Genomic DNA, 13,146 nt, shown 5'->3' with positions numbered 1-13,146 from the left:
TCCCTCACCGCTGGGGTCTCAATCTGCACCCCCTAATGGCAGTGAGGGAGGAAGTGGGGCTGGAGTAGGGACAGGTCCTGCAGCTGGGGCAGGGAAGGATGGAGCCGTGAGTGGCTCATCTGGGGAGCACATGGTGGGGCAGGCCCCCCAAGGAGGGCATGGGAGCGCATGCCACTGGAGCTGCACACTGGGCAGCAGAGGGTGGGCTGCAGCTGTGGGCTGGGGCCAAGTTCTTCCCAGTGGGGGGAAGTAGCTCTCAAAGGTGGGGTGCAAAGAAGTAGCTCCCAGAGGTGGGGTGCTACTGATCACCATAGCCTTCTTCTCCCCCTGCCCCTTCCCCCCACCAAGGACACGGGGGCTGTGCGCCTGGGATCTGCATGGGGTGGGGTGGCTGCCACTGTGGGCTGTGGCTGGGAGGCTGCACTGGGCTGTTCCTGGTGGTGGCTGGGCTGTGTTGCATTTGGGGCAGAACGGCAGCACTGAGAGTGGGGTTTGGGGGGCTACAGCAAATTTTCAGGTGGCTGCAGCACCGACACTGCCACCACCCAGCCTGAGTGCAGCCAGGCCCCGCCACTGCTGGGAACAACACTTTGTCCTCCCTGGGACTACTCCTTTATCTTTGTCCTCCCTGGGACTACCTTTTCCACCCTGTCCAAGTCTCAGAGTCTCATTCTTTTCAGGCCCAGTCAGTCACACTTGCAACAAAACAGTTACAAAGCTATCGTGTTCACCTGGTAGGGGATAACAGTACACACCCAAAGCGATGAAACATGAAGTCATGGAGAACCAGCCATAGAGCAGCCTCAGTGGCCTGCTGTCAGCAAGGTTGTCTGGGGTGGGGGGCACAAATCAGGGCAACTGCCTCAGGTCCTGCACTTTGGGGGGCCCCGTGGAGTGGCCGTGGCTGTGGCCTCTCCTACAGGGCCCACCTAGTGCTGGTGACTGCACCACCAACGCCGACTTTGCATCCAGCCACTCACCAAACCAACCCCGCCCCCCACATCAGCTTCTTTGCATTCGGGCCCTGCACAGGCTGATTTGCCTTAGGCCTCGTATCTTGCTGGGATTGTCTCTGGCTGCCAGGCCTGGACTGCCATCTGCCCTAGGGTCAAACAGACGTCCTACTCACAAAACTACTTTACAGGAATTATTTAAAGCAAATTCTGCTCACACTGAGTCCCCCAAAGTGTTCCCATAAGAACTGCAAGCTAGAACTCAGCCCCTAGCCTCCTTTAGCACAACTCTGGTGTGGAGGACACTCACTGAGAACTGTCGCTGAAGGAAACAGTAATGCCACTGAGATCTGAGACAGATAAGCAACTAAGCTGCCATGTATGGGACTGTTGCACAAGTATTTCTGGAACAGGCACCACTCTGAGATATTCTGCACATCCTCCCCACCAGATCTGGCTAGGAGGCAGCCACAAGAGGGGACAGTTTTAACTGGTGACAACTTCTTACTTACAAGGCCATTGCTCCTGGGTACTGCTCACATGCAGAAACACCAGCTCTTGTCTTCATTGCTTTTGTGTAACTGACTGAGGTTAAGCAGGGTTACCATATTTCCAGTTTCAAAAAAGAGGACACCTGTGGGAGGGTAGGGGGGTGTAGGATTGTGGGGGAGTGGCAGTGCCCATGCCCTGCTCCTCACTCTCAAGCCACAGACCCCACCCCAGCCCTGCTGCTGCCCCTCACTTCCAATGCACAGTACCCACCCCCCAGACCATGCTGGTGTTCCTCACTCCTGACCTGCAGCCCCCTGTCCCACCCCCAGCCCTGCTGCCCATGCAGCTCCCTGCTGCCCCTGGAGAACCCCCTTCCCCTGCCTCCCTGCAGCTCCAGTGTTGGCAGGCACACGCGCATGCACCCCCCCCCGCCTACAGCTGCTGGGGCCTGCGTGCTGACCACATGATGCCCCAGACTCCAATCACTTTCCCTCACTGCCCCCAGCCCCAAGCAGCTCTTTGCTAAGGCAAGCAGGAAGTGCCAGGAAAGTGGAGGCAGAGCAAAATCCCACACATTTGCTGATATTTTAAAAAAACGCCTGGATGGAGAGTGGAGGACACAAAAAGAGGACATGTCCAAGAAAACCCCGGACGTATGCTAACCCTAGTTAACCACTACTCCATGCTGTTCATCCACGTGGACATAACTGACACAGCTAGGAACAATCCTGGCTGGGTCATGAGAAACTATAGGGCTCTGGGGGCTGGGCTTAAGGGCGCAGGTAGTTTTCTTCTTGGTCCTCCCAGTTGCAGGTCATGGGTACAGGGGGGATAGATGCATAGAAGAAGTAAACAGAAGATTCCAGCAATGGTGCTACCGTGATAGCTTCGGTTTCTTCGACCATAGCATGCACCTCAGGGACTGTGGCCTGTTGGGAAGAGATGGTATCCACCTCATGCCAAAGGGGAAGAAGCTTTTCTTGGCTAGAATGGCGGACCTTCTGGATAAGGCATTAAACTGAGATCATTGGGGGATGAGTCATCAACCACTAGCACAAGCCCAAGAAATGGCAACCTTGAAACCAGCATCTCAGGGTACAATAGGAAACATTCTCCGACACCAGCCAATGGACAGGTTATTCCACAGCTCACCAGGAAGCTTAGGGCCTCCAGTGGCAGGCTTAGCTACCTGTACACTAATGCCAGAAGCATGGGAAACAAGCAAGAGGAACTGGCTCTCCTCCTATCCAACAACCAATATGACCTCATAGAGATTACAGAGACCTGGTGGGACTCCATCTATGAGTGGACCACAGGCATAGGGGGATACACCCTATATGGAGGGATCCTGTTGGGAAGGAGGGCAGAAGAGTTGTTCTCTATGTTAAGGAACATTACACATCCTTAGAAGCGAAAACTGGAAACAAAGAAGGGTGACTTGAGACCCTCTGGGTCAAGATATGGGGAAAGCATGGGGAAGGGGATTTGAACATAGGATTTTACTACAGTCCTCCAAACCAAGAAGAGCTCAACCAGGAATTCTCTGGAGAACTGGCAGAGGCTGCATGCTCTCAGAGCATGTTCATCATGGATGACTTCAACTACCCAGACATCTCGTGGGATGAGCACTCAGCAAGATCTGGTTGCTTACAAACCTTCCTCACTTGCATTGAGGAGCTCTATATAGCTCAAGAAGTCTATGGGTTGACCAGGGGCAAGGCACTCCTAGACTTGGTTCTGGCCAAAGGGGATGACCTAGTGAACACAATCTAAGGATTGAAGAGAAACTGGGTGACATTGACCATGATATGATCACCTTCTCCATCCACTGCAAGTCTGGGAAATTGGTCAGTAGGGTTGTAGGGTTGAAATCCTCGATTTTAGGAAAGCTGACTTGCACAAGCTCAGGAGATTGGTTGGTGAGGCCTTGCGGGACTATGGACTGATGAGGAAGGTGGTACAAGGAGAGTGGTTGTTTCTCAAGGAAGTGATCCTAAAAGCTCAAAGGAAGTCCATTCTCTTCCATAAAAAAGGCAGCAAAAGGGCTGGGTGACCTCCTTGGCTCAATACCTTGGATCAGTACTTCCTTGACCTCCTGAAATCAAAACAAGAAGCCTACAAGGGAGGAAAGACAGAAATAACTACTAAGGAGGAGTACTTAGCAATAGCCCACACATATAGGTAGTGGATCAGGACAGCAAAAACACAAACCAAATACAAATTGGCAACCAGAATCAAGGACAACAAAAAGTCCTTCTTTAGATATGTAGGGAGTAGGAGAAAAAATAAGGGAAGCATAGGACCCCTGATGAATAAAATAGGATGGCTGAACTCCTAAATGAATATTTCATGTCAGTATTCCACCAGTCCAAGGGTGTTAGCCTGCTTGACAGGATACAGGATTATCATGGTGGGGGCAGCCACCTTCCCATAGTTGGTGTAGATCTTGTGGGGGACCACCTACAAAGACTAAATATCTACAAGTCAGCAGGAACAGATGAACTACACCTGAGAGTGTTAAAAGAACTGGCCAAAGTCATCATGCAACCTATGGCCAAGTTATTTGATGACTCGTGGCGCTCAGGAGAGGTCCCAGAAGATTGGAAGAAAGCCAATGTGGTGCCTATGTTTAAGAAAGGGAGAAAGGAGGACCTGGGGAATTCCACATCAATTGCCTGAAGACTGCTTCAGGCTAGACATAAGGAAAAGCTTCTTTACAAGTTGAATACCAAGGATTTGGAACAGGCTGCCTCCAGAGGTGGTACATTCACCCACCCTGGCAATCTTCAAAAAGCGTCTTGATGCCCATCTTTCTGGGGTCATCTGACCACAGCAGTCTTTCCTGCCCTAGTGCAGGGGGGCTGGACCCGATGATCTGTAAAGTCCCTTCCAGCCCCTAACAATTATGAAATTATGAAACTATTGCTGGTGAGAACAATCCCCATGCCCTGGCCCCCATTAATCATACACACTGTGTCAAACTCCTCTAGTATAGGCACCTGACCAGACAGCAAGGGACCCCAACAGCCCACTTTGACCAGTTCATATCCTGCTTCAGATATGCACTGTGGAAAGCCAGGAACCTGCTCATAAACAGACACTCAGACCCCACAGTCAAGGACTGTACTAAAATGGGACTAAGTGAAATGTACCGCTACTACAGGCAGACAAAAGAGGATGACGGGAAGGAAATGGTGGACCCCATATGGTGGAGAGTGGTTTGGCATAGACTTTTTCAGGGGCAGGCCCTCTGAGGATGGCAGTGGGTGAAGGTACAGGTATGGAGATGGGTGCGCGGGCACGCAGATATGTGGTGCAAACTGTGTAACGGATTTTTAGTGTGATCTGCCAAGTGAACCACAGGGCCTCTTGGCAGTGTTGCAGGTGGAGTATACAGTAAAATCCCTGTTATCTAGTATGAGTGGGGAATGCTGGGTGCCAGTTATGTAAATAGTCTGGTTATCTGAGGCAGATAACGCAAAGTGGAGGGCGGGGGGAAGGACGGGGCAGGTGGTGGTGGGTGCATGCAGTGTGGTGGCAGCGCAGGGTGGTGGGTGGTGGCAGCTGCTGTGTGCAAGCTTTCCTTGCCCTGCCCCCTACCCCCCCCGCCCCCCGTGTCTGGCCGGACAGAAATTCTGGTTAATAGAGTATTCCAGCTTGTAGAATGCCGGATAACAGGGATTTTGCTGTATATATATTTATTTCTATGTATAGAAATAAATATTTTTACAAAAAAAAGAAAGAAGAAAGAAAATTAACCCCCCCGCAAGGCTGTGCTAGGGTCTCTGTTCTTAGGGTTACATTTCAATAAGCTCAATTCTGAGCCCCTCTCTTCTCCACCCATTTTCCAGCTTTCTATTAAAGAAAAAAAGAGTTCCTTTCACCTTGAGACTTTTCAAATGTAGTTTTCTTCCAGAGAAGGATTTTTGGGGGGCGGGGGAGAAAGTTTGAGGTTAATTGAACAAGGCATTTTTGAGATGTTAGGCTTTGGAAAAACTAGACTGACACTTTGGAGGGAAATCCCTCTCCCAAAAGTCATGTCTTAAAAAAAAAAGAAAAATCCCCATGCCTAGAAATTTCAAGTGTGCTTTATCCCTCCTGGCCTTATGCCTTCTTATTCTATGGGAAGCAGCGCAGAATACTGTTTTTAATAAGAGTGGGTAGTTAATTTCAGTCATTCATTATGCAGTTTCAAAGCCTGAAGATATATGACATCTCAGTGGATATTATAAAGCATACAGCTTGGCTTTGTAGAACTCAGAAGCTTCATAGACAGCCAGAAGACACCATTGGGTCAATGAGCCAGACTGCTCCCATCAAGGAATTTACCAGCTTACCATTGGCAAAGCTCTTAAGTTTCATGAGAGCTGTTTTCTAGTTCAAGGAGTTTTCAAGCGCTGCCAGCAAATATGGTGGAACCTGCAAGTACATTGTGCCAAACAGCTGTTCACAGGACATATACTCTGCAGTCCAAGGACCATTAAACTGAACAGTAACTCTGAAGAGAACAATAGAGATGTCTAAGAGGAGTGTGTTCAAAACTGCCTATATACATGGGAGCCCAGAATTGCTTAGTATTAGATAATTGTTGGTTAACTGAAATTCCCTTGTTTTTTAAAAAAAATACAATTTGATAAAAGTATTTTCATCACCGATAGGCAAAAATGACAAAATGGAGAAAGGCCCGAGAAAGGCATTCTCTAAAGAAGGGTCTTGTTAAACCGTTGCAGCTCCAGAAGACAGAATGCTTGAATGTCAGAGAATTCCAGGGTGGGTCACCACCACCTTGCTTACTTCTCATCCCTGATCAGGACCACACTGCCCATAGGCCAGAAACCCCCTTACCAAGTCACCTAGCTCATCTACGCTGCCAGTCAAGACTGCTCTCACTGTTCATTCGTTATGGAAGGTACATAACATTCACCACAGCCCTGACCTCCTGTACCCCATCCATCACCAGCTTGTATGTCATTTTCCATACACAGGTTTGAGACAAAGCCACTCAGCTCATCTTCACACTGTGGCCTCAGTACCACTGTATCTTGCATTTAACTTCCATGCTACATCCAGAGATGATGCCAATCCAGCAATCTACTCTAAATAAAAGAAACCAATACCCAGATGAAAAACCTCACTGTGCCGTCTTCACTCATGCTCATGACACCATGCTTACAGCCTTGTGCAGTATTAGCTTAAAGATCTTGCCCAACCTAACTCGCATCCATGCACAAGTCTCCAGTTTGCCTTAAAATCCATCCAACTGGGTTGACAAAGTCAATCCAGCCAAGGACTCCACTTGCTAAGTTGGTATAATACTAAGCCTATTGGTGAATAGTAGGCAAAGATATAAGCCATGAACATGGAGCTGATAAAGGGAAGCTGTGGCATATTGACTCTGGACCTTTCTGACTTTCGTATGCCAGAAATCCTTTGAACCATAACCTACACAGACATTTTTGTTGAAGGCCTGTATATAAACTAAATGCAACTTTACCTTGAAGAGGTTTTGTGTTGGACTGGACCCCCATCTCATGTCTGCCTTGAGAGAATTTTCCTAGTGTGGGGAGGGCGATGGTTATGTCATCCATGAGACAGAAATCAGTATCAGAAGCAAAAGCAAACAGATGTTCACTGAAACAACTGCTAGTTGTTACCAATGACACCCAAGCCTTGAATAATCATCATTGCATGGCACCATCCCTAATTCATTTCACAGGACTATAAAGTATGATTGTAACTGACCACAGGAGGGAAGAATTGCATTCGCTTGGCTTCTGTATTTTGAAGCCAGGCACAGTGGGGTTTTGTGTGTTTACATTTCTTTAAAAAGGAGACTGTGTTCACAGAATATTGCTGCTATACGTCTCTCGGTGCTGCTCAGTTGAGAATCACAAAGCATAGACAGAGCATTGGTTAAGAAACCTCCACAGGGCTCTGAGGTAGGCAGCGGAGATACCAGATGCTTTTCACTCACTACAGAAATGCAGCCACCTCTCAGGCGGATAGCTTAGCATTCTCTGAGAATATTTACTGGATTGATACCCTGGGGGGAGCATTTATGAATCCCAGCAAGGCTAAGGTATGAGATAGGCTTGGTCTCCTGGGAAGCAGATCTCTGGAAAGCTTTAATATGGGAAACTGAGGCATCTGTAGATTTGAGGTGCCTACAGGCAACAGCTGAGAGGGAGTTTTGAGGATCTAAAATTTAGACTTTGGTGCCTAAGTGTAGTCCAGTGGCTTCTACGCCTTAGCTTTTCCACCAGAAAAATGGGGACAGTTGTTCCCTATCTCAGTGCGGGTTATGAGGATCCATCTGAGTGTACAGGGGTGGAATGTTAATACTTCCTTTAGCTTGTAAAAGATGTTGTGAGATATTTAATAAGTAGAGATCTTCTCTTTTTGTTCTTCATTTCAGCTAGAGATGGACCTCCAGCAGCACAGCACCTCCTGCCACCAGGCTGGCACAGGCTGAGCAGGGAGGGCACATTCTCATGAGCAGCCTGAATTCTGTGCTGGAGCACCCTGGCTTTTTTGAACGTCTGTGATCCAGGCACCAGCCAGGATCAAACCAGCACAACTTTCAAGTTCTGACAGGATCATAGCAGAAAACGCTAGGCCTGAAAGAGGTCTGCCACATGGGTTGGGCCAGGTAGACCTGTGTTTGGAATGACAGACAAGATTTGGAATGGCAGATGAAAGGCCTACTGTGCAGGAATGGAGTTCCCAGGATCAGCTCAGACAGTGCAGGGGTGATGATGAACCACTAGAGGCCTCTTCCTGTCCAAATATGAGTACAGGAAAGAGCACAAAAATTACTTTCCTTGTGCCTGGTATCTTGTCTTATCTGGCAGTAGCAAACACCAGGTGTCTAGAAAATTATACAATAAAAAGCCCATGAGAAAAGCTCCATCCTGTTACTGGGGAGTTAATAGTTACCTTAGCTTCTGAATCAGGACAGCTGATGACCTTTTCATCTGATTCAGTCTGAAGTAATGGCAGATACTCCTATTGTTCATATGAATGTCAAATCCTTGTGTGAATTCTACTGAGCCTTCAGGATCCTGTTAGGCTATATGTAATAATTTTCTGTCCGTCTGCATTAACCACCTTTAAAGATGAATGCCTTGGAGGCTTCACATATTTTTAGTCCAAAAAAAAAAGAAATTCTTTAATTTCTTAAGTCAAAGAAGGTGTGAGCTATACCAATCCAAAAAGCATCTTCAGTTTACAAAATAGATAGTCTTTCAACTTCATAAATAAACATAGGTGAAGCCATTTTCTTTTTTGAAAGCAGCTCTGTATCAGGGTTGTCCAAGCCATGGCCTGTGAGGGATTAAGCTGCAGCCCCTGGGCTCCTGCCTGGCCATTGCTTGCCTCATTGCTTTGGCTTATTGCTTATTGCTCTGGGATCCCCTCCTTTTTCTGCTTTTTGCTGCCTGATCCTGCCCCAGGGGCTGGGGCAGTGCAGTATGGCTGAAGGAGCTGAGGGTGAGCCTGGAGCCACGTGGGCACGCAATACAATGGTGGGGAGTGCCCACTTGTGCAGCTTGCAGGACATTTGGCTCCCAGCTACTTAGCAGTTGGATATTCCTATTTGTTTTGTCCTTGCTGGATCCCTCATGCCAGGTGTCACTCAGGAGCACAGTTTCATTTGAGATCAAGTCAGAGATTCTGTAGAAAGTGTGGTCCCAAAATACTGAGTTGGACACACTCACAGCATCCTTTTTTACTGCTCTCCAGTAACTGTCACTGATGAAGGCATGTCAAAGTAGTTGTGGCCCTGTAGCGGGGTCATTATACTTCATTAGGGTTTTTGGTTGGTTTTTTTTTTTTGCAGTATATGCCCTGGTGCAACTGAGAAACATGCTCCAACTGGAGAGGGAGAGAAGGCAGAGTGTCATCGTCCTAAACCTGGACCTGGAGAAGGCCTATGACAGGGTGTCCCGTTGGTTCCTGTTCCAGACGCTGGAGTGGATGGGAGTCCCCTTGACCTTCGTCAGATGGATCAGGACCCTCTACCTGGAAGTGAGCAGCTAAGTGCAGATCAGCAATTTCCTGAGCACCTGGATTGTGGTGGAGTTGGGGGTCCAGCAGGGCTGCCCACTCTCCCTGATCCTGTTTATTGGTGCCATCGAGCCCCTGGCCCAGCGCCTGAGGCAGGACCCAGGGATCCGTGGAGTCTACATCCTGGGCAGCAACAACTGAGAGGCCAAGGTCCTGGCCTTCATGGACGATTTGAACATCCTGTGCCGGAACAGGGGGTCAGCTGAGAGAGCCCTGGCGCACATGCAGGTATACGAGGCAGTGGTGGGGGCCAAGGTCAGCGTGAGCAAGAGCACCTGCTTGGCTGTGGGCGAGGTTGGGGACCTGGAGTCCCTGGGGGTCTCTGTTCCCTAGGAGGGGGGTCACGATCCTCGGGATAGATTTCAATCCTGAGCTGAGTGGCAGGACAGTGCAGGAGAAGACAGAGCCAAAGGTGAAGCAGAAACTGGGGCTGTGGCATGTGCTCCCTCTCTGTGCGAGGGCGCATCATGCTTGTGAAGGTGGTGTTGTTACCGGTGCTTCTGTACACCCCACTGGTCTTCCCCCTTCCAAGCATGTCACCCACAAGATCTAGAGGGCCGTGTGCATTTTCTTCTGGGGCTCCAGATGGGAAAAGGTTGCCTGGAAGACCTTGTACAAGGACAAGAGGGCCAAGGGCATGGCCATGCCAGACATCCTCCTGTTCCTGTGGGCCAAGTATACAAGCCTGATCTGCAAGCTGGTGATGGACACAGAATCCAAAACTGCCTGCCTTGTGAGATATTTTGCAGGGCACATCCTGAGACCCTGGGGAGTATTCACCCCGACCAACCATGGAGCATGGATCCTGGGCACACTGTGGTTCTACGAGCCCCTGAACCAGTGCCGCAGAGCGTACAGCCTGCAGAGTGTAGGGCCAGTGACCATGAGAAACCACAGGAAGATCCAGGAGATGATGAGACTGAGGGACACCATGTCACCTGTGGACCTGCTCCTGGGTGACGTGCGCCAGGCTGTGTGGGAGTGCATTGACCACAAAGACCTGCGCAAAGATCACAAGGACCTGAACTGGCTCATAGCCCACCGAGCTCTACCAGTGAGGGCCCGGAGACAGAGAGAGAGGCAGCTGGGGAGACCCAGCTGCTTGTGGTTCAACTGCTATGGAGCCACAGAGATGACCGATCACCTCCTCTGGTTCTGCAGCTGCGCCAAAGAGGTATAGAAAAGGGTGAAGCAGCTCTGTGAAGTGGTGACTGGCATCAGCCGGCTAACCAGAGAAGTGGCGCTATACAGGCACCTAGTCAAACACCAGGGGAACCCATCACCCCATTTTGATAAGTTTGCATCCTGCATCAGGAGCACCCTGTGGAAAGCCAGGAACCTCCTGTTATACAGGCACACAGATGTAGAGGTAGTGGGCTGCATGAAAATGGTTCTGAGCAAACTCCAGACCTACTACCAGAAATCGATAGTGGAGGATGGAGAGGACATGGCCAAAGCCACCTGGCACAGAGACCTGTGGCACAGGATCATCTAATGTCCCCCGAGCAGAGGGAAGCAGTGACAGCGAAGAAGAGGAAAGGACAAGCGGAACCGAGGATAGCTACAGCGACAGCAGCAGTGGGTCCTCCAGCGGGAGCTGGAGTGACAACAATGGAGAGGACACTTGAACTGAGTATGTGACCCTGCAAGTGGGGCGGGGGTGGAAGGGAAATGTTGCCTGGTCTGAGGGACCAGGATTTGCTTGTTTGTTTTGTGTGTGTTGTGTGCAGTGTGGATATTGTAATGGGTTCGGGTGGCCAGTGGGCCTTTGTACGGGTGTGGTTTTTGTAACGGGTGAAGGTTTTTCTTTGTGGTGTGATACTAGGAGTGTAGATATATATAACCTCATATATATATAGATACATATTCCCCACTCCCCTCCCAAAAAAGTGCTTTTGTTCCAGCTGATGAGACACTCTAATCTATTAAAGGCTTTGTGAAAGCAGTACTGACCTCTGGCATATCTAATATTCTTATCAGCAGAGCATTTAGGGGCCACACCACAGAAGCCATTGTAAAGTTACAGTATCCTACTCAATTTACAAGACAATTTACAAGGTACCTTAAATCAGTGTTTCTCAACTGGTGGGATGCGTCCTACTGGTGGGGCGCAAAGGTCATCTAGGTGGGACCTGAAGTTTCAAAAATAATTATAGTAATACCTCAGTTAAGCATCTGGGAGCAAAGCTCCTTTATGACGAAGTCTGCCAGCAATGAGCTCCCTGCAGGCTGGCAGAGTTCCAGGCTGCAGGGAGCTGGGAGGAAGCAGAAGGAAGGCAGTGAGACATGGGGCGCCACTGCATGTACACTGCTACAGCACACGCATGTGGCCCCACAGGTCTGTATGCAGGGCGGGGGCAGGCTGCAAGCTCTGGCGCCACTGCCCTCACTGCAGCTTGGCATGAAGGAGTGTTGCTAGGGTATTGCGGAGCTTGCAGTGGCGCAGAGATCCCCATGTAATCCTTCTGCGCTGGATCATGCCTTGTGCTACCCTGGAGACATGCCTACTGTGTGTGGGGCTGCAGTGAGTGCTGTGACGCGGGGCTGAGCCCCTCAAAGGCGGCAGGGCGAGCCGCTGCTGTTCCCTGCCACTCTGCTTCCCTGCCCCAGGTGCCTGTGCAGCTTGGAGGGCACGATCTGGAGTGGCTGGGAAGAGCGGGGCCTCACAGAGAAGGTGCTTGCCCTGCGGTGCCTTGGCAATGTGCCCCCTGCAAGTGCTGCTGCTTGCAGTGTGGAGCTTGCAGCTTCTGCACAGCCCTGCTCTTCCCAGCTGTGCCTGACAGCGCCCACCCGGCTGCAGAGGCACCTGGGGCAGGGAAGCAGGGCGGAGTGAGGAGCGGAGAGCAGCTGCTGTTTTCTGCCACTCTGCTTCCCTCTCCTGGGTGCCTCTGCAGCCTGGCAGGCACCATCTGGCGTGGCTGGGAAGATCATGCCTACTGGGCTACAGAGGCACCCAGGAGAGGGAAGCAGAGTGGCAGGGAATGGCAGCTACTCACCCTGCTGCTCTTTGAGGGGTGCAGCCCCCCATGGCAGCCTGCACCCCTAGGTGCACGACGTGCTTTACCAGGGAAGTGTGAGGTGAGCAGTGGTGAGATCCCTGTGTGGCTCCTCCACTCCCTGCAGCACCAGGTCACAGGGGAGGGAAGCTGAGTGGCAGCTATTCCCTGCAGGGAGTTTCCTGAGATGCTGTTCTCTGAGGCGTTGCAGGGAGCAGAGAAGCCACTCAGGGATCTTTTTGCTGCCGCTCGCCCTGCGCTGCCCTGGTAAAGCACCTCCTGCACACAGGGCTGCAGTGAGGGCAGTGGCGCAGGGCTGCATCTTTCAAAGTGGCAGCAGGCACAGGGGGTGCGTCGCCAGGGCAGCGGGGAGGGGCAGCCCACAGCAGTGAGATCCCCACTGTCCCCAGCCATGCTGGGTTGTGGCTGCCAGGTGGCAGAGGCCTGGGGGAGGGAAGCAGGAGCTTGTTGATCAGACGCCGGGGTACCCTCCCCTCCCCTCCCCTCCCCTCCCCTTGTCATTTATAATGGTGGGACCAGGGTTTTTGGGACTAATGGTTGGTGGGACGTAAGGTGCAAAAATTTTAAGAACCACTGATTTAAATCATGGTTGTCAGACATGTAAAGAGGCCTTCAAGCTG

General features: G+C 50.6%; 1 long non-coding RNA gene across 1 annotated transcript; it reads left to right on the top strand.

Moving 5' to 3' along the window:
- Positions 1–2,213: 2,213 nt before the first annotated feature.
- Positions 2,214–4,784, top strand: LOC109289365. Its single transcript, XR_002095350.1, has 3 exons — positions 2,214–2,795; positions 3,716–3,718; positions 4,525–4,784. It is a non-coding gene; the product is annotated as an uncharacterized LOC109289365 (long non-coding RNA).
- Positions 4,785–13,146: the final 8,362 nt, after the last annotated feature.

This window comes from Gavialis gangeticus, unplaced genomic scaffold, assembly GCF_001723915.1.
Source record: "Gavialis gangeticus isolate Ggan-Ray unplaced genomic scaffold, GavGan_comp1, whole genome shotgun sequence".
Classification (NCBI taxonomy): Eukaryota; Metazoa; Chordata; order Crocodylia; family Gavialidae; genus Gavialis; species Gavialis gangeticus.
Note: the sequence above shows the minus strand (reverse complement) of the source record. Positions and strands in the feature narration are given on the sequence as shown.